Genomic DNA, 22,731 nt, shown 5'->3' on the forward strand with positions numbered 1-22,731 from the left:
TCTTATTTGTTTAGAATGGCTGATAAATAAGCTTTTTCTGTGTAATTGCTTATGAATAATGGAACTATTTTCAGTGGATCCCTGCCATTTTACAACAAAAACAAAAACAAGTACTAATTGTTTTTTTAACCAATACTAATACTAAATTTAATGCACCTGAAATTAAAATGACTCATTTACATGGCTTGATCAGTGTTGACTAAAGCCATAAGCAATTTGAATACATCATTCTCCTTCCTTCAAGTGAATCCTGTTTTCCTCTTCTCTCCTACTGAGTAGATTTACCCATCCTTTAATGCTCATTTCCAATTCTACTTGCTCCAAATAGTTGCTTCTGAATACTACAACAGAATCATGCCCCAGAACGTATTCTTTTCTGAAAACATGCTTAAGTTTATGAAACACCCTAGGTACTACCTGTTGGCTCTTTATGAAATTAATTTGAGTTACAACTTAAGTTGGGTTCAAGGTCTACTTGGATGCAGTGTGTGGGGCTTGGGGAGTTTAATCCCCATGTCTCATCTTTTGATTGCAGATCAGATTCTGTATATAACTCCCTAGGAATCCCATCAATATTATTCAGCCCTTTATGAAAAGTGTCTCCAGGCATTGTAGTTTCCTGAGATGTTAATAAGTAATATGCAAAAATGGCTTTTTGACGAAATACAAATATGTGGTAAATTTTGCATTCAGTGGGTCTCCATAATGCAGGACTTATCAGAGCCTTACTATACTTTTGTTTCTTTCCAAAAGGGGGATATGGTACAAAGCACTTCACATATTATCTACTGGCCCATTTCCCATAGGAATACTAAATTCCTTGGTTTTCTAGGGAAAGCTGTGTTTTTTTCTGTCTTGCTCACTAAGTGACTTCTAGAAATGTCTTTCCATTGCAGATACCCATTTCACTTTGGGGGCAGAGTATCTCAGGCACCTAATTTTACAATGAGAAATGATCTTGAACCAAGAGACCATGCAGGTCTGCTGTGACCTTCCAGTTCTTTCCCTTTCTTTAAGATGTGTCAGCAATTAACGTTGAAGGAATTTATTTCACTAAGTGCTATATGTTACAACCTCATCTACTGGAATGGTCCTTTTTTCCTCCTCAAATCCTGGTCCAAAAGGAGGCCAACTGTTTTTGCCTGCTGAATATTTCCAGTCATGTTTGAATATAAGAATAGTTTTTAAATATATAATTCACCACACCTACCCCTCCATCTATGTATGCTAAGAGTTGTGCTCATTTTAAGGTGATTTCATGAAAAGTGATTTCTGTCCCTGTATTTCGAGATGCCTGGAAAGACTATTCATATGCTCTTTCATCCTTAGAACTGGAAGCTCTGGGAGTCATGATGTAGAAAGGCTTTGAGCTTTGGAGCAAACCCAACTTGAATTTGAATCCCTGCTCTGTTTCTTACTAACCTCGTGGGTTTGGGATAGTCTTTTACCTTTCTGAATGTCTTTCTCTTCATCTACATGATTAGAATGTTAGTTCTGGCAACATAAAAAAATAGAGATGAATCTCCAAGCAAAGTGTTTATTTTGGAATAGTATGTGAGAAGTAAAATTGCAATTTGAGATACATAAACCAGGGCATTCCCTAGATGTGTCTGAAGAACAAAGGGAAAGGCTGGGGTTGTATTGGAGGAAAGGAAGAAGGTTATGTAAATTATTTTGAAAGGAAATTCATTGGTGGCTTACAGGAGCTGGCGGGTTCTGACTGGTGAGTGGTAGCAGTTACTAGGTAAAACTTGCAATCATAAAGTTGTAGCTGGCTGTTGTGGTTTTGGATTGGGCTGGCAAGATAATTCCTGGAGTAGGTGTTTGTGACCTGAGTGTTTTTCCCTAGGGCTCCCAGTCTCTATTTTAGTTGAGTGTGACCAAAATGACTCCATTTTGCATAATCAGTTTTCACAGCACCCACCCACCTCATCATAAAGTGGTGGTCTTCCTATGTGCTCATCTTTGCAAGCTGAAATACAAGATGATTGATATGGTTTGGCTCTATGTCCCCACCCAAATCTCAGGTTGAATTGTAATCCCCACGTGTTGGGGGCGGGACCTGGTGAGAAGTAATTTGACACATGGGAGTGGTTTACCCCATGCTCTTCTCACGAGAGTGAGTGAGTTCTCACGAGATCTGATGGTTTAAAAGTGTGTGGCAGTTCCCCATTCTCTCTCTCTGTCTCTCCTGCCACCATGTATGATGTGCCTTATTCTTCCTTTGCCTTCCACCCCGATTGTAAGTTTCCTGAGACCTCCCCAGTGATGTGGAACTGTGAGTCAATTAAACCTATTTTCTTTATAAATTACCCAGTCTTAGGTAGTTCTTTATAGCAACGTGAAAATGAACTAATACAATGATCCAGTCCAAGTTATTACCCTGAGTCCACCTATTCCCCACATTGTTTGAAATTGTGCTTCCTTCTGCAGATGAAACTCTTTTTTCCATACCAGTGTGTCCTCTCTGTTCAATTCAGTACACAGACCTTTCGTGGCTCTTTTATTGCCAGTTTTTCTGTACACATGATGTCCACGGCTGTAGATATCATATAGATATTTCAGAATCTCTCAGGTCAATTATGGCCTGAGATAAAATCTTGTATTATTTTGTTGAAGTGAGTTATCACTGTCTGAAGCTGGGTCATATATTCTTTTCTAAGATGCACTTTGGAACAGCCTTAACTACAACAACAACAACAACAACAAAAAACAATTGAAATGTATTTTCTTAGTCTTTGTCCAAAGTGACACAAACCAATTCCTAATCTGATCCATTTTTTTTTGTTTTGAGAAATTTATTGTAGCTTTTCATTATGGAAAAATTCAAGCACACAAAATAGAGATAATATATTAAAGTCTTACATGCCCAGCACCCAGCCTCAACAATGGCCGATTTATAAGCAATCTTGTTTCGTTTAGGTCTTCTACTTCTTCCTCACCATTAAATTATTTTGGGACAAAGCTGAGACGTCTCATCATTTCATGTGTAACTATTTTAATATGTACATTTCTAAGTGATAAAGACATCTTGTAAATATATAACTACAATGCAAGTATCACAACTAAAGATTAAAAACAATGTTGTAGTATGTGAACCATTTTGAATGGAGGAAAAAGACAAAAAAGTGTGTAGGAGGTGAGGTTCATTACTGAGACTCTGTGGACTGATGAAATAGTGACCTGAAAGCCTTGAACAATGTATGATCTTGATCTTCACCCCTATCTACAGATTAGAAGAATCTGGAAAATTCTAAATCGTGAAAAGAAAAGAAGTAAAGTCTATGGAGGGACCATGTAGTATTTCCGAGCCTGTGGATAGGGGATGTGGTTTGCTCTCCCCCCACTCCCAGCAAGGGTTACAGGGAGCTGAACATTTCTGGAGACTTATAGACATACTTGCTGTGTTCCCCTGAGCTGCAGTTATTTTTTTTAAATGGGGTCTTGCTCTGTTGCCGAGGCTGGGGTGCAGTGGCATGATCACAGCTCCTTGAAGCCTTGACATTCCAGACTCAAGCGATCTTCCTGTCTCAGCCTCCTGAGTAGCTGGCACCACAGGCAAAGCACTACCACACCTGGCTAATTTTATTTATTTTTTATAGAGATAGGGGTCTCACTATGTTGCCCAGGCTGGCCTTGAACTCCTGGGCTCAAGCAACCCTCTTGCCTTGGCCTCACGGAGTGCTGGGACTACAGGTGTGAGCCACCACACCCAGCCTGAGCTGCAACTTTTGATCCTCTTGTCAATGTTAGTAATCACTGTATCATTGATAGAAGGTGATTTCTTCTATTTTAGAATCAATATGGTTGCTACAGTATGGATTTTAGACTCAAATGGGAGAACTGGTATGTTTATGATATTATTATTCCTCCAGGAACTAGCAACAAGGTAAAAAGGAAGCTCTTCAAGATACGTCGTAAGTGTGCTACTGAGGACCAGTAAGTATACCCAAGTGGCAACGTTTCCTATCAAAACGTGGCAGAATTTCTTTTTTTAGAAAAGTGCTAAGTTAATTAGCACCTTATAGGACCTTGTTATGGCTCAGAACGACTTTCCATCTGTTGATAATTTAATCATTATAAGTGTGACACAAGGAAATTGAGCTTCACGTTCTGTTACATAATGTAAATTGACAGTCAGTGAATACTGCTCAATAGCTTGATGTCATTAATAAGGTTGTTTCTTAAGCTCATAACAAATATCAAGTTGTTTTCTCAGTAGGTTAAGAAAATAGACTCAACACTTGACAGTTTTGAGACGTGACATTGCCCAGGGCATGTATGTTATGCTTTCAGGATTTGTAGGCTGCTGATAGAGATCATATGGGCACTGATCTCTGGTCGAGGTCAAGAAGGTTCTAGAAGCACATCCTATAGGGCAGGACAAAGAGCCCTCCAGCCACTGCTCTCCCAGACTGTCTTTAGCTATTGACAAGGGGGTGTGGAAAGGATCCTGTTCTGCTCAAAACGACTTCTGCCTGGGAAGTGTGGGGATGCATCTGAGGTCTCACCATGTGGTGTGAAGAAAGGAGTGCTTTGTGAACAAAGCCACAGGCTGGCCTCCTCCTGTGCATCCACAGCCTTTCATAATCGGGTCCTGGGATCCTCTCTGATCAGAAAATTTTGAGAGACACCCCTGGGCCTGGTCCCAGCAGAGCAGCACAGGGAGGGAAGGAACGTACAATGCCAAAACAGCATGAACTGCATCCCCACTCTGAGCACTAGCCCAGGCAACTGGTGCAAACTCACGGATCAGCCTGCATGGCCAGCTCTGTGCTGCCTTGGGAGGGCGCCTTGTCTCGCTCTTCCCACGATGTTGTCCTTAATCCTCATTGTTGTGTGGAGCCATTGGCTTCTCTTGATCCATCATTATATTTTCTTCTGTTCAGATATCCCATTGTAGGTAAATGAGGCAAGTCTCCCCACCTCTTGTAGGTGGGGTAGAAGTGTGCTCAGAGTTAGTACAAAACGAAAATTGACAAGCAAATGAAAACCAAAAACAAGTGAACAACAAAAACACAGAGAAGGCAGGGGCTTTAGGTTAGCAGCAAGGATTATAACAGTAAAAGATTTGGGTTGGATGGAACAGAAAGATTGTCAGGTTTTACAGGCTTCACAGGGGACTCAGGCATGGAGACTGAAGGAGTCTTAGGGAAAGGATCTGAAATCAGGAGGACCTGGACCTGCAGAGGGGGTGTCTGAGGCCAGAGCACTCCTTTTTTGGAGAGTGGGGATTGGAGCACCTGCCCTGGTGGATGGGGATTCCCAACTGAGAAGCTGGGGACAGAAAGCCTTAGGGAGGCGACAGGCAAACCTCTAAGAGGCCAGCGTGGGCTGACTCTGGCAGCCCAAGGAAAGGGACAGGAGCTGGCGATTCTCAGGTCAGCAGCCCGAGGGGGTCCTGGACACTGATTACCATGGAAGCAAATGTGTCCACAGCTTGGTTATAAGGTGGGAAGAGTAAGCCAATCCCGAAGCTTGTGTGAGGTGTGGCTGCTAAGTGAGCAAACGATGGAAAATGGACTCCAAATCTAGCTTGTTTTGTGTTCTCGAGTAAGAAATTGCCTATCTTGAACTATATGTTTTTTTTCTTCTTAGTACATAAATACATGGTAATGATAGAAAACCAGAAACTTTCAGGATAAAAATAAAGAAAATATAAACAAAATCCCCCTCCAATTTGTAGTATTTACAGATAAATCACTATTATAACTTGATACAGGTTCTTTGTCTCCCTCCTTCTTTCTTCCTTCCCTTTTTTATCTCCTCTCATTGGGCATGTGTGTAAATGTATATATATGCATATATATACACATATATATGCATATATATATACATGTATAAACGTAATATAAACATATGCTACATTTCATTTTGTATCATAATTTTCCTCCTTAATATTGAAGACACCTTTTTATGTATCTGCACATTATTTTTGATAGCTGAATAGTATTCACTGTATTAGTGTATTCAGTCTTCATTGTCTGACAATTGACATGATGCTCTAATATTTTCTTTTGCTCAGGACAGCAAGACATTGGGGGATTATATTCTCTGAGCTGTACCTCTAACAGTGAGCCTCTGAGGTCTCCTGGGGAAGAAATGAGGAAGGCTTCCGGAGACATAGACTCGGAGTGGGAAGGAAATGTGGTTGAGGTTTGGGAAAATTTTGATCTAGTTTCATTTTGTGTCATTTATGACCACCTCACCCTTGGGTGGTCCAGCCTCTATGTGACAGTGGCTAGGAATCTTCTGTGTCTGAAAGCCACTGATGAGCTTATGAAATATCCATCTGATATGGTTTGACTGTGTCCCCACCCAAATTTCATATTGGATTGCAGCTCCCATTATCCCCATGCGTCACGGGAGGAACCAGGTGGGAGGTAATTGAATCATGGGGGTGGTCACCCCCATGCTGCTGTTCTTGTGATAGTGAGTGAGTCTCACAAGATGTGAAGGTTTCATCAAGGGCAGTTCCTCTGCACATGCTCTCTTGCCTGCCGCCATGTGAGACTTGACTTTGCTCTTCCTTCACTTTCTGTCATGGTTGTGAGGCCTCCCCAGCCATGCTGAACTGAGTCAGTTAAACCTCTTCCCTTTGTAAATTACCCAGTCTTGTGTATGTCTTTATTAGCAGCATGAGAACAGACTAATACACCATCGTAAAACATTTTTCTATGCAACGATCCAGAATCTGCTTTAGAACATGAGATCTGGAGTCTGATAGACTGAGTCTACAGTCCTGGACAAATGTCCTAACCTTTCAGGCCCTCAGTTTTCCACATTGATGAAATAGGTATGATAAAAGAATGTGCCTCAGATAGTTGCCAGGAATATGAAACAAGACAAGGCATGTGAAGCATGTGACAGAGCTCAATAAAACTCAGCCATGATCACAATAACGGCTGTATGTTATCACAACACAGCATATATTTGGCCCCTGCTATGTGATAGCCCCGTGGCACATAAAGGTGCTGCCTGTGCCATGGCCTCTATCTCAGTCTACTCTTCTTGACCCTAATTCCCTTGTTTTTCAGAGGATAGCAGTTCATGTCCTTCACCGCACCCAGCTCTCTTCCCTCCATTTTTACCCATTTTGAATGGCCTTAAGATCTTCTCTTCATCTTCTCCATCCCCTCTGCAGTTCCCCAAAGACCTGCTTTAGTGACGTGATGCCCAGTAGGTTCCCCATTGAGTATACAAGGGTCTTCCCTTCCTAGAGCCTCTATTCCATTTCAGCCTCAGGAGACATAGGTGGAGGAACGTCTCTGTCCAGATGAATTCTGTTTAAAAAGAAGCAAATGTGAAATATAAGGTGTTTTGATATTCAGTATCACTTGCTTCCTGCTTCCCTCTTACGGACACATTTTGATGGAATTATCAGTATAAGAACATTCTGAAAGTGGAAATTACAAACTGAACTTCTTGAGGGCAGAGACTGTACCTTGCTCTTTTTTTTTTTTGCCTCTCTAACTCATGGAAGGCACTGTTATATTTACTGTGTATCAAGCTCTTACTAGGTGCCAGCTGCCATAGAAAGTACCTTAAATGTGCTTTAAATTTTCCAACAACCCCATGAAGGAAGTTATTTTACCATTACCACTTGAACTGGTGGGGAAACTTGGAACTCAGAGAGATTAGGCAAAATATCCAAAGTCATACAGTTGTTAAGATTTGGGATTTTAGCAGGCCAATAAATAAGGATAATTTCCTGTTATCACAAATTCACAATTAATTGACAGATATAGGAGTCAAACAGATAAAGTCTAAAATATTGCCTTTAGTATTTTAAAGCTGGCTAGAAAATATGGTCATAGATTTATGGCCAGCGGGGCTTGTTGATGCCTTCTTCTTCTTTCTTTCCTTCTTATGAGTTAAGATTTTATGAGAGGCCAAGCAAGGTACAAAAGAAAGTTAGAGACTGAAGAGCAGGTGACTGCCCCACATTGATTTGGGTAAGGGGTGGGACATGGGGAGTAGGAAAGAGAGGGGTCAGCTGTGGACACAAAAGGATATGAATTATTATTCATATTTCCAAAGAAAGTTGTTAATTTGCATGATTTCCCCTTAAATAAATAGATCATCTTATTCCATTTTGAGCTTATTTCCATTAAGTAATTGGCTTTACCTAAATAGATTGGCTTACCCAATCACCAGGCACAGACCAATGAGCGCCCACATTCCGAGCTCACTCCTTTATGGGCAGCACAAGAAGGTGAGACCCTCATCCGCAGAAGATTCTTTGCCAGGGAGAGACAATTCCAGGGGAAGGAGGGTCCTCCACCAATCCTCCATGCAGACTTGAACCCAGACCCTTCTGAGTTAAGGGTGTTTCTATTTTTCAAAAGACTTCTCTGTTTCTCAATAGTTTGTTTACTGAATGACTTTGATTTCCTCTTCAGAATATCTTAGAAATGAAATTACAAAAAAAAATCATCTTTGGAGACTTTTTCACACATCAGGGCTTTTAAGAAAATTTAAATACTCAGTATATCTTTGCTTGGCAGAATTCCTGCTCTTCACACAATGTGTAACTGTGCCGGCAACCCAAACTGTTTTGACAATGCATGTAACTGGAGTTAATTGCTAAAAACTATTAAGTGATCAACAAAGTTAACAGATTTTCTAGGTTTTCCTTTTCTGACCAGCCATCTTGTCCAGCTTGCTTTCTTTCTCTCATTGGAATAGATTAGACAGAATGGTGTCTCATCTCTAATTAAATTCTCATCTTTGCCCAACTGTTTCAAAGGGCAACTGTCTTAAACCTTTGAACTTTATTTGTAATACAAAACTTCAATTAGATAAAGGACAGTAATTAGCAGATCTTTTATCTTTGGGTATAATTAAATCTTTAAGAAGGGACATTTTAATCAATGAAATGTAATGACAAGTTCATAAATTAATTAATCCCACCAATGGAGACTTGGCAGTAATCAATGGATCTTTAAAGAGGGCCAGGATGAGGGGACATAGCTGTGGGAATAGAGATGCTCAGTTCAGTTTGGTGTAAAGATTCTCATTTATTAAGGATTAGCTGGCTCAAAGGATGATCTATTTATTTAAGGGGAAATCATGTAAAATACTAACATTTAATGGGAGGGAAGACCTTCTTCCTGCAAGTTTTTGCTTTTGAAACTTTCTTGTTAGAGATCTCAACTAAGATTAGAGCTGTCAGTGTATATGCATACCCTCCGGAAACTGCTTGCCAATATACTGATTGGGTAGCTAGACTGAATTAGAGAGAATGCAAAACCGAAGTTGACCACCACCAGTAGATGTTTCAAGTATTTTCGTCTAAAACAGGAGGTAGAAAACTTTGATCTGCTTGTCAAATCTGGCCCATTGCCCATTTCTGTAAATAAAGTTTTATTGGAAAACACCCATACCCATTTGTTTCTGTGTTGTCCATCACCATTTCATATTTCACAGGCAGAGTCAAATATATACCCAGAGAGACTATGTGATCCACAGAGGCTCAAATGTATACTATCTGACCCTATTTTTGAAACTATTTGTCAGTTCCTGCTTTAAAACATTGAGGAGTTTGGTAAAATCTAAATTCAATATAGCACTATGTAGACAGTGTTTATTGTAAGACTATGAGCTAAGTACTTAAAATATGAGATTCTGTGGCTGTAACAGCCTCTTAATCAGGTTCCTGGTATTCATGTTTGCCCCATCTATCTGGGCAAAAAGCAAGGGAAGACTGATTTGGATGGCGGTGGAGTGGGGAAAACTGGAGCATGCAAAGGCCCTGTGGCAGAAGGGCATGCAGCTCGTTAAAGGGGTAGATGGAAGGTCCTAGTAGCTTAGAGAGCAGAGTGAGAGGGACAGGCTGGGTGTAGAGGCCAGAGGTTCAGCAGATCGTCTAGTACCCAAAAGCCCATTATATTAGTTTCACTGCATAAATCCAACTACTTCTCCTTTCCTGAATTTACAGCCTTTCAAGAACTCCACAACTCTCTAAGATAAAATCCCATAGCCTTAGCTGGGAGCCAGAGCAAGCTTGTTTGGGGCAGGGGAGGGAGTTTTGGAGGTTGGAGGGTGATGGGAAAGAGGAGCTTGGAGATGGGGGAGCTGGTAGAGTTTGCAGGGATCCCTCCCATCTCTGCCTGTGTCTTCACATGGCTCCTCCTCTGTCTGTGTCCAGTCTCCCTCTTCTTTTTCTTTGAAGAACACCAATCATTGGATTGAGCGCCCATCCTAAATCTAGAATGATTTCATATTGAGATCATTAATTATATCTGCAGAGACCCTTATTTTCAAATAAGATCTCATTCATAGGCACTGGAGGGTTAGGATATGAACATATATTTTTGGGGGTCATAATTCAACCCTCCACCAAACAGAGGATACATGATCGCTTTTTCATTTAAGACCAATGCATGCCTTATTCGGGTAAAAGATTGAACCAAAAAGGCCCAAGTATGGAAGCAGGGGAGTCTGCTGAGAGGTTGCGGCAAACTTCCAGATGCAAAATGACAAATACTGCTTCAACACAGTGGCTGTGTGGCAGGCAGGGTTTGGGGTAGGTAGGAGTCACTGCTTAGTTGGGATCTATCTATGGCCTGTGAGAAATTAACCAAGGTGGGTCTTTTGCAGACTTGGATGATTTTTTTCTATCCCCCTACCTCCTTTGAAAGGGTATGCAAAGAGAAGGGCTCAGAAGATCAAGGGGACACTAGCTTAGGGAAGGATTAGACCCAGCACATGGAAGATGCTTGGTATATGCTCAACATAGCTGGTAGAATAAATGCAAGCAGGGGAATTATTCAGCAGAGTTCTTCTCTTACTGTGTTTGCTTTGGGGCAAGGTTGCAGGTCTCCCTTTTCCAAGATGTTTTGAAAAATAATAATACCCATTTGAATGGGGCTTAGAGTTCCTTGGCAGGAAGACATTGAACTCTTGCAAATATTACTATTATTTCTGGAGCCAAATTTAGCAAGGACGGTTCTGCCTTTAATTACTGGTTGATGCCGAGTTGTACAGGCAAATGATTACATGCGCAATTAGTTGTTCCCACAAGTAGCCAATTATGGGAACGATTATTTAAGAAAATTGTGGCTCCTGCTAAAGGGACTTTACATCGTAGCCCCAAAATACGTTTCTCTATAAAAATTCCTTTATTGCTTGTATTATTATTTTTTCGTATCTCCTGGGCTGCAAGAGAAACAGGCCTTGTGGTCTCATTTGTGGGGAGAGAGAACTGTAGAAAACCAGGCCTTTGGGGTACTGTGAGTCTTGACAAAGAGTGGGGTTTGGAGTTGGAAGCTCTCCTAGGTCTCACTCCAGAGACTATGTCTTAACCCCAAAGTTGGAATCTGGAAAAAAACTTAGGATTCTGGATGATTGATAAGGGAATCTCCTGGAGGCATGTAGTGACCTACAACTCAGCCATATGTGACTGTTAACTGAATTTTTGCTTGTGCCCATCAATACAGTTTTCTCTGCCTCTGGGTAACTGCACTTCGTACCTAGACCACCTCTCATACCTGAGCATTGCTGGCTCCTCCATGCATCCAGGTTGGCATAAAATCATAAGCTTGCAGAACCAGATGGGTCATAGACATTGCCTGGTCTGTCTGACTCATTTTAGAGACGCTATTATCAAGACTCAGAGAAGCAAACGACCTATCTGGTGGTCCAGCTGAACTACGACCCCCTCTTGCCTGTCTCCAAAGCCCTGGCTCTTTGCACAAGGTCACGCTGGCTGTTGAGGGTACCAGCTATGGGACAGTGCAACCATCAGCATGTTGTGACTGTTACCATCTAGGGGACAGGCTGATGTCTTCCTCTACATCTGATACATGCTAGGAACCATGTGGAGACAGAGTTGGAAGGAACTCCAGGCAACCTTCTAGTTTAGACCTCTTTTTCTATCTAAGTGGAATTTGGAAATATATTTACCTAAGATTACTCTTTCCCTTTGAACATTTCTCATGACATAGACCTTAAAACCTCCAAGATTCAACGTGACCTCACTCAAGTAGGAGAAACCATATATTCAAATGCCACTGTTTGGGTTGGTCCGTATATACCCTGTTTCCTGCCCCCAAATGGAAAGCATGCTTTTGAGTTATTGTGCTAACTAGTATTCTAGTATTGTTCAATAGTCAGCTTTTTTCTTAATTGTATGCACAGTGCCATCTACTATTCTACCTTAATGTGTTATCTTACATGATTGGCCTCGATTGTTCAATACTCTGCACTAGTGTTTTATATTCACATCCTTACCAAGTCCTCATGTTGGGTGAAATTTACTTTCTGGCGCCTTGAATTTGGGTTTGGCAATGTGATTTGCTTTGGCTGAAGGGTTGCTGGCATAAGTGCTGTGAGCAGAGCTTTGGAAAATGCTTGCACACTTGGGCATGCCCTTTTGTGATCCAGCGACCCAGCAGGAAAAGAACATGCCAAGGGCAGTTGCTAGGCCTTCATCCCTGAGCCTGAGAACGAGGCTGTGGAACACAGCCACTCCCTGGAATAAAAAACCTGTGGATTAGACTTCGACTACCTCTGCAGCCCGGCTCCCACATCCTGGAGGGTAGCCCAGCCCAGATGAGTTGAAGATGATTTGTGTATCTATGAAAATAAGAATAGCCCTGGTGCGATGACTTACGCCTGTAATCCCAGCACTTTGGGAGGCCGAGGTTGGTGGATCACCTGAGGTCAGGAGTTCGAGACCAACCTGGCCAACATGGTAAAACCTCGTGTCTACTAAAAATACAAAAATTAGCTGGGCATGGTGGCACACACCTGTAATTGCAGCTACTTGGGAGGCTGAGGCAGGAGAATAGCTTGAACCTGGGAGGCGGAGGTTGCCGTGAGCCAAGATTGCACCACTGCATTCTAGCCTGGGCAACAGAGTGAGACTGTCTCAAAAAAAAAAAAAAAAAAAAAAAGTATGTGATTGCTGTTTTAAGCCACTGAGTGCTAGGTTGGTTTGTTATATAGAATTGTTTTGGCAATAGCTGACTGATGTATTCCATATTGCATTTTGATTAACATTGAACGGGATTAACATTTAGATGATGTCTAAAAGAGACTAAGAATAGGAATTAACAGCATAGATGGGGTGGGCAATGTTTGAAAAAAATGTATCCAGTATATTTGGAACTAGGCAGTCAAAATGCTATGGATCTACAATTTACTCAATTTTAAGATATTCTAGGGGTTTTCCACAAAAGTAAATTTAAGACAATATTTTTGAAAATAAAGACCTCATGGAATAAACCAAGGAATGCATGGATCAGAATTTTCCAGCCTTTGTGAGAGGTTATAATACACGGACTATATCCTTAGTCAGCCCATTCCTCGGCCACCTTCTGAGCATCCAGAATGAAGGAATGGATAGGTAATTCTTTCATGTTAGCTTCATTGCAAGTATCTCTCTGCACATGAAAAGTACTCTTTGAGCTGTTTTGGGAGAGTAAAAATATAATAGGTAGTTAAAATCCAGCTGTCATTTGTTTTTCTCAAAAATCAAAGAAACAGCTAGCCACATTTTATACTTCTCAACTGGCCATCTGATAAACTCACATCTGGCAAGACTGTACAGCATTTTTGTGTTACCTTTCAAAGGCCACCTAGTGATCTTTGCCAAGTAAGGTGAACGTAACACATGGCTCCACTAACTGCTCTCATTAGCTTTGTAGGGTTCTATGGTTTTTCTGGAATCATGGGGTCAACTTCTGAAAAGATAGGCTTTTCTCTTTATCAGAATGAAAATGCAATTTGTTCTTCTGAGAACCATAGCTCAAGCCCTCCTTTTCCTATGACATGAAAACCTTTTGGTTCTGGAGATGATGGAATTAAAAGATGTGGTTTCTTTCTCGCTAGTTGTTGTATTGGTTCTCTGCGTTGTGAGTGATAAAAGCACATTTTGTGGTGGCTGTAAGGTGATCCTGGGGATTGTAGGCTGAACTAAGCTCCAGGATGGGGTGCTATGACAAAACACAGAAAATGAGCGTCGATTTTTTTTTTCCCCTTCTGGAAACAAGAAACTTGAATTTCAAGTGCAAATAGAATTCCTGAAAGACTCCAAAATGAACTAGAGCACCACTGGCTTCAGAGTCCAGGTCTTTACTCTGCCACTAGCTTCCTGAATAACCTTGGCCAAGTCACTCACCTCCTAGAGGATTCAGTTTCCTCCTCTGCATAATGAGAACAATAAATAATCCTCCCAAACTGCTAGGATTACAGGCTTGAGCCAGTGTACAACACTGAGAATTTCTTTTTGTTTGTTTGTTTGTTTTTGACAGGGTCTTGCTCCATCACCCAGCTGGAGTGCGGTGGTGCAGTCACAGCTCACAGCAGCCTCAAACTCCTGGACTCAGGTGATCCTCCTGCCTCAGCCTTCCCAGTAGCTGAGGCTACAGGCATGCATCACCACATCCAGTTAACTTAAACAAAATTTTGTTTGCAGAGTTGGGGTCTTGCCATGTTGTCCAGGCTGGTCTTGAGTTCCTGGCCTCAAGCCAGCCTCATGCCTTGGCCTTCCGAAGTGCTGGGATCACTGGTGTGACCCAGCATAGCCCACCAAGAAAATGTTTGAGTTGACTGGAAGGACTCTGAGGCTGCTGCTTTAAACCTGAGCTTCCTCTTCTATAAAGTGGATTAATTTTATTTCTAACTAATGAAAATTAAATGGAGATGAAATGAGCTAGTTAATTAAATGAGGATTATTGCACTATTAGGACAAACTGACTAATGGTCCCCCAAAGATGTTCCCATGTTAATCTCCAGAACCTATGAAAATGTTAGCTTACATTACAAAGGGGAATAAAGATTTCAGGTGGAATTAAGGTTGCTAATCAGCTGACCTTGAGATAGGAGACTATCCTCTGCCATCCAGGTGGGCTCAATGTAAGAGATAAGAGAGTATCCTGGACCATCCAGGTGGGCTCAATGTAAGAGATGGGAGATTATTCTGGACTATCCGAGCGAGTCCAGTGTGAGAGAGGAGATTATCCTGGACCATCCAGGTGGGCCTAATGTAGTAAGGGTCTTTATAAGTGGGAGAAGCAAGGGAAAGAGAGAGAGCCTGTGAGGTCTTACTGTGTGAGGTCTTCACAGTGTTGCTGGCCTTGAAGATGGATGGAGGGTCACGAGAAGGAATGCAGGTAACTTCTAGAATTGAAAAAGAAAGGCATTGATTCTCCCTTAGAGTCCCCAGAGTGAACTCAGCCCTACCCATACCTTGATTTTATCCTGGTAAGATTCGTTTTCGATTTCTGACCTGTATAACTGTAAGATAATAAGTGTGTGTTGTTTTTAGCTACCATAATTAGAAAACTAATATGCCTTGTCAGCCCTCAGGGAGTGTCTGTCATTATTGCAGTGACCAGTGCAGTTCCTTTTATAACTAAAAGTGATTTTTATACTAATAGTCTCATCGAATTTTGAATTACATTTCCGTTGGCCAGATATATTTTCAATTGGTAGTTTTGAAGGAGAATGCATGGATGATATTGTTTCTGAGAGGATATGGCTTCTGAGAATTTCTTCTTGTGGTTTACCCAATAAAATAATTGAATTATAACTATTCCCCTGTCAAAGCTATAGATATTTCTTCATTGTTTTTTGATATTTCAAATACTGCAGAGGAAAAGTCTGATAACTGCCTTAATTTTGGTTTCATAATAGTTGCTTTTTCCCCTTGTTTGGATTTTTATAGAACTCATTTTATAATTTTTGTTATTGAAACATTTGCTAAGATCAGTCTGATTGAAGATCTTTTCGTCGATATTACTTGGAGTTCAGACTGATCTTATCGGCATCATTAGTATCTATCTCCCCATCCCCACCAGCCAAGTAAACTCTAACTATGACTTAGATAACGTCTTTTACTCCAGTTGTTGTTGTTGCTTTCTCCGGAAACCCTAATTCCTGGGTTGGATTCTTGGTTGTTGTGTTGAAATTGTCATCTAGTTCCAGTTCTGACATTTTAGATGGAAATTAAATAATTGACATGAACAGTCCCTGCTTCCAGGGACATAGTCATCATTTCTAGTTTGTGGAGGCCACACCCGTAGGAAACCATGGGTCAGCTCTAGACCTCCTGGCACTTACGTCCTGTGATGTCGTTTCCTGGGTCTCGAAACATCCAGTCAATAGGGGGAGGTGAGTCTGGTCCAGGAGAGCCTCCTTGGATGTCTTGTGTAAACAGGTGTGGACATAAGAGAAAGACCTTATTTTTGTTTGCTTTTTGTCATAGACTTTGCTTTTCTGAATGACGGGGTCCCATAGTGAGAGAAGAAGCTTCTATCAACACTGAGAAGAGAAGCTTTGCGCTGTTTCCTACAGCATGGGATACCTAACAAATGTGCTTTTCCTTTTCTATTCCTTTAGCCCTGTAGATAGGGGAAATTTATCAGCGTTATTACCACTTGGCTGACTTCATTTTGCAGGATTTAAAATTTTCACATTTTCTCCGTAAATATTTTGGTGGGAAGTTGGGAGGAGCTGGATCAAGATTTCCCAGGAGGATATTCTTAGGAACATTTACCATGTTTGTTACCTGAATCAGGCATTATTCCAAATGCAATACATTTGGAATTGGAGATACTATTTCAATTTTAAAACTGAAGAACCCAAAATTCAGAGAAATAAAATAAGTTGCCTAGGATTGTAGAGGAAATAACATGGCTCAGGTGGGGTTTGAACACAAGTATTTTTGACTCCTAGATCTTTTCTTTGCCCTAGTTTTTTTTTTTTTCATGGAATGAAGGCTTTGGCCTTTTCTCACCTTCATGAGTAAATGTATGAATATTGAGAATGAAGTACGAAATGGCATTTGCAGCTGCTTTGGGGGAATGTGAGCATTATTCATACTTGCAGACGCCTCCCATTATACTCATCAATCAGTATTTTGAACAGCTATCCCCTGTCAAATCCATAGTGTAAAATTCAATTGAAATTCTACTTATAGATAGATACCTAGCAGATAAACATCCATATATGTGTCAAAAGATATGTACAAAATATTCACAGCAGCACTAATGGTAATAACCCTGAAGTGGAAACAAGCGAAATGCCATCAGCAATAGAATGGATAAACAGATCATGCTATATTCATATAATGGAATACAATGCAGGAGTGAAAATGAACTACCACGATATGAAACAGCGTGGAAAAATCTCACATACTATTGAGTGATAAAACCAGAGCAGTAAGATTCCATTCATATCAATCATTTATTTACTTATTTAATTTTTTAGACGGAGTTTCACTCTTGTTGCCCAGGCTGGTGTGCAATGGTGCTGTCTTGGCTCACCACAACCTCCACCTCCTGGGTTCAAATGATTCTCCTGCCTCAGCCTCCCAAGTAGCTAGGATTACATGCCTGTGCCACCACGCCTGGCTAATTTTGTGTGTGTGTGTGTTTTTTTTTTTTTTTTTTTTTTTTTTTTTTTTTTTTTTAGTAGAGATGGGGTTTCACCAGGTTGGCCACGCTAGTCTTGAACTCCTGACCTCTGGTGATCTGCCCATCTCAGCCTCCCAAAGTGCTGGGATTACAGGTGTGAGCCACTGTGCCTGGCCCATTTATATCTTTTTTTTTTTTTTTAGATGCAGTTTTGCTCTATCGCCCAGGCTGTAGGGCAGTGGCACAAACTCTGCGCACTGCAACCTCCGCCTCCCGGGTTCAAGCGATTCTCTTGTCTCAGCCCCCCGGAGTAGCTGGGATTACAGGCGCATACCAGCACGCCCAGCTAGTTTTTGTATTTTTTAGTAGAGACGGGGTTTCACCATGTTGGCCAGGCTGGTCTTGAACTCCTGACTTCAGGCGATCCTCCTGCCTCAGCCTCCCAAAGTGCTGGGATTATAGGCACAAGCCATCGCACCCGGCCCTATATCCATTTTTTAAAAAGAGGCAAAACTAACCCATGGTGGTAGAAGTCACAACAGCCATTACTTTTGTAGAAAGGAAGGATAATGACAGATAGTACAGAGATGGCTTCTTGGTGTTGTTAATGTTCTGTATCTTGAACTGGGTGTTTATATACATAGGTGTTCCCTTGTGATTTGTGAACTTTTTTTTTATATTAAACTTCGATAAAAAGTATACAGAAAAGGAGATAAAATCCAAGAGACTCATTTAAATTTTTATTTGACTTTCAGCAACATTTAACTTTATTGAATACACTTTTTTTTCTTAATGTGGCTCTTTGCTTGGCTTCCCCAATGCCATCCCCATCTTCCTCTCTGATTACTATTTTTGTCTCTTGCTGGGTCCTCCTCCTCTACCTATATTTTAAAAACTCTTTATTTTGACTTACAAGAAAGTTGTAAAAGTTTTACAAGGGAATTCCTATCTGCCCTTCATCTATCTTCCTAGAATGTTAGCATCCTACATAGCCATAGTATAATTTTTAAAACCAGAAAATTAGTATTGATACTCATAACTGATCGGCAGATCTTATTCAAATTTCTCCCGTTGGTTCACTCATGTCTTTTGCCTGGTTCATCCTTCATTCCAGGATTACACACTGCATTTAGTCATCACGTCATCTTAATATTCTCCAATCTGGGACAATTCTTCTGTCTTTCTTTGTATTTCATGACTTTGACAGGCTTGAATAGTACCCACTTGTTATTTTGTAGTGTGTCCTTTATTTTGGGTTTTGCTGATGTTTGCTTTTGTTTAGACTGAGGTTATGCACTTTTGGCAAGGAAATCACAGAAGTGATGCTGTGTCCTTGTCAGTGCATCAAATCAGGAGGCACATGATGTTACTATGTCTCATTGTTGTGAGATTAATTTTGATTATTTGATTAAGGTAGCATCGACTTTAAAATGACTGTTTCCACTTCGTAATTAATAATTACCTCAGGGGAAGATTCTTTGAGATTATGCAAATATCCTGTTTTGAATCATACTTTTGCCCCCTAATTTCAGCATCTGCTGTTGATTCTACCTGACTTTTAAATATGAAAGTCCCTTAGGGCTTGGTCCCAGACCCTCTTGTGGTTCTCCTTCCTCCATAGGAAAGCTCATGCACTTCACAGCTTCAGGTGTGATCTACATGCTGCTAACACCTGCAGCTGCATCTCCCGGCCAGTCTTCATGTTTGAGAACTCCACATGGATGCACCCCAGGCACCCCTTTTCCCTCTCACTACCAAACTCATCTTGTGATCACTGACACATTGTTCCTCCCACTGTGCTCCTTCTTGAGGCTTCTCCCTTTCATCAGCTGTAATGATCTGCACCTAGTTACTTGTGTTAGAAAGCTGGGAGTTACCTTTGACAAACTTCTCATCTTCATTCCTTACATTCATTTCACCACCAATATCTGCTGACTCTATCTTTTTAATCTTCCCATTTCTTTCCATGTCCACAGACAATACCTAGTCCGAGTCACAGTCATGTCTGCCCTGGGCTATTGCTTTACCTTGTAACTGGTCCCTTGGTTTTTAGTATTTTCCTTCTAAGATGCTTTTTATGAGGCATCTAATGCAGTTCTATTTATACCTTTTTTTGCGGGGGGGAGGGTGTTTCGCTCTTGTTGCACAGGCTGGAGTGCAGTGGCGCGATCTCAGTTCACTGCAGCCTTCGCCTCTTGGTTTCAAGCGACTCTCCTGCCTCAGCCTCCCAAGTAGCTGGGATTACAGGCACCCACCACTACGCCCGGCTAATTTTTGTATTTTTAGTAAAGATGAGGTTTCACCATGTTGGCCAGGCTGGTGTCGAACTCCTGACCTCAGGTGATCTGCCCACCTCGACCTCCCAAAGTGCTGAAATTACAGGCGTGAGCCACCACGCTGGGCCTAATCCTCATTTTTATTATGTAGGAAATGTCATGGAAATTATGGTGACATTATACAGCTATTGCAAACAGTGAGCTAGTTGTATACTAGGGGAGCTTGGGAAAATTGAATGACTGACTGAATGAATGAATGAGAGGGAAGCAAAGGAACTTTCTGTTTCCTGGTATTCATGGCTCCAGGGGTACATTGCCCAGGACTGGGACTAAGGGAGGCAAGTGAAGCACTTGGTCCAAATGCAAAATTTAAGGGGTCATGAAAAACACTCAATAGTGAAGATAATATTTTAATGCAATATTTAAAACATTTAATGCCAAAAAAATCCACGTTCAACAAAACATCAACATTTAAATAAAGACAGGATCTTAAAATCATCATTCACCTCACCCTAACCCTGGCCCTCTCATTGTTAATGGAAGAATTCAGCTCATCAAATTGGGATCACTTAGAACAGGACTTCACTAGGAGAGAGGGAGTGACTTTGCCCTTAAGGGGATGGTTGGCAATGTCTGGAGATATTTTGGGGTGTCATAACTGGGGGGGAGGGATATGCTGTTGACATTTACTGGGTCGAGGCCAAGGATGCTATTAACATCCCACAGTACACCACACAGCCTCCTACAGCAAAGAATGATCTGGCCAAGGTTGAGAAGCCCTGCCTTACACATACGTATAAAATATTGCATCCTTGTCTTTAAAAGCTTTGCATAACTGGAAAGAATACATCAAGAAAAGTTTGACACAGTAGTAAACAATCTATGAGCAGTAGGGATATTCTTTGTAATTTTTTTTCTGTTGAAATAGAGTATGGGGAGTCTATAAAGAACTATTGTGTTATTTCTACTTCTCTGGTATTGAATTTCCCACTTCACACAAGTGTGCTCGGCTGCAGGAAGACCAGGGACTCAGTGGTCCGGGAGATCTGTCCCTGCATCGTAGTGGAGAGTGACCACCCAGTACCCACTCCCAGCATGACTCAGGTTGAGAAACAGGCTTCCTCGGGAAGACCCATTCAAAGGCCATTGATTGACTTGTTTCTTAGAAAACAGGCCTCCCTGCTCAAGTGAATATGGCGTGACTGGTTTTTGGGGAAATGGTTCTCTAAAAACAGAGACTGTCTTTTGGTGTCCTTGTTTTGGCTTATTTATTTTACTCCCTGCCCATCTTCTTAGTTCATAACACCATCTCTTCCTCTTCTTGCTATTTTAGTCTTAGGAGAGGGAACAGTTTTCCCCTGTTGCTGATCCCAAGGGGCACCCCATTCTGTGTTTGTTCCCTGATCCCTGCCCATGCCTTGTATGTCATCTTGTTATTAAGGCCTCTTTTTCGTCATTTGAGCATCTGGGTTGAATTTTCTTGCTGCAAGCATCCTGATAGACAAACCCCTCTTCCAAGCTATGGCGACTCCTCTAATTTTATTTCCTGATCAGCCCATGTTTTTCTGTTATCTTACTTGCACTTCCAACTAGGCTGAGTTCCCCATGTCATTAGTGGGTGACCATGGGCAGGGCTCTGAGATTCCATATGACTTTGCTTTATAATCTGGTAAACCAAGGTCATAATTATATGGTCTCTCTACCTTACAGAGAAAAGTCCAGCTATCTAAAGAAATCACGTGTGCCAGAGAGCTTTGTAAACTGTAAGGCACTACACAAAGCAAAGCTCCTATTACTCTTCCCATTTCTGCACGTTTACACCGGGTCGTCACATCTGCTTTTGGAATCCCTCCCCCATGAATCTTTAGTGATGTAGGAAGGAGGCCGTTCTTCTTACATTTGGAAGATAGACTCCAAGGGAATGTCACCTTGAGGTAGGTTGGAAAAGAGGCTAAATCCTGGAAATAGTACACATGTGTCCTTGGCACAGTTCTTCCAAGGGCCAGTGTTGAAATCTCTTGGTTATTCATTAGTATAACAGGCATATTTACTGATGAGCTCGCATGACCTGGCCCACGGATATGTATCCTGGTGCGTTAATCCACTCGGGCTGCCATGACAAAACACCATAGACTGGGTGGCTTAAACAACAAAAATTTATTTCTCACAGTTCTAGAAGTCCAAGATCGAGGTCCAGCATGGCTGGTTTTCAGAGAAGTCCCTCTTCTTGGCTGGCAGACTGTCGCTTTCTTGATATGTCTTTGCACGGTAGAAAGAGTTCTGGTCATTTCTTTCTTTTCTTTTCTTTTCTTTCTTTCTTCCTTCCTTCCTTCCTTCCTTCCTTCCTTCCTTCCTTCCTTCCTTCCTTCCTTCCTTCCTTCCTTTCTTTCTTTCTTTCTTTTTCTTTCTTTCTCTTTTTTTGATGGAGTCTCGCTCTGTCACCCATGCTGGAGTGCAGTGGAGCGATCTTGGCTCACTGCAAGCTCTGCCTCCTGGCAGCCTTTCTCCTGCCTCAGCCATTCTCCTGTCTCAGCCTCCCAAGTAGCTGGGACTACAGACGCCCACCACCACGCCTGACTATTTTTTTTTTTTTTGTATTTTCAGTAGAGACGGGGTTTCACCGTGTTAGCCAGGATGGTCTCGATCTCCTGACCTCGTGATCCTCCCGCCTCGGCCTCCCAAAGTGCTGGGGTTACAAGAGTGAGCCACTGCACCCAGCCGGTCATTTCTTCTTATAAGGGTGCTAATCCCATCATGTGGGCACCACCACCGTAACCTCATCCAAAAAAAGTAGTTCCAAAAGGCCCCATCTCCAAATACCATCATACTGGGGATTAGGGCTTCAATATACAAACTTTGGGAGACACAGTTTAGCCAGGGCATCTGTGGGCTGGGTATCTCATCACCTGGGGAACTTGCTAAAGTGCCGATTCTCACACCCACCCAGAGATTCTGACTCGGTATGCTTAGAGTAGGGTGAGATATTTTTGTATTTCATTATACATGCTGTGTGTATCCAGTGTAGCTGGTTTCTGGAGCATCATGTAAGAAACTGTAGAAGTAACTTAAGGGTATGAGACTCGAGTTAGATA

General features: G+C 41.6%; 1 long non-coding RNA gene across 2 annotated transcripts in view; it reads left to right on the forward strand.

The window, feature by feature from the left end:
* Window positions 1-22,731, forward strand: part of LOC131383767 (uncharacterized) — a 276,937-nt gene that overhangs the window by 80,154 nt on the left and 174,052 nt on the right. The gene's annotated exons all lie outside the window — the stretch shown is intronic.

This window comes from Hylobates moloch, unplaced genomic scaffold (genome assembly GCF_009828535.3).
Source record: "Hylobates moloch isolate HMO894 unplaced genomic scaffold, HMol_V3 SCAFFOLD_6, whole genome shotgun sequence".
Taxonomy (NCBI): domain Eukaryota; kingdom Metazoa; phylum Chordata; class Mammalia; order Primates; family Hylobatidae; genus Hylobates; species Hylobates moloch.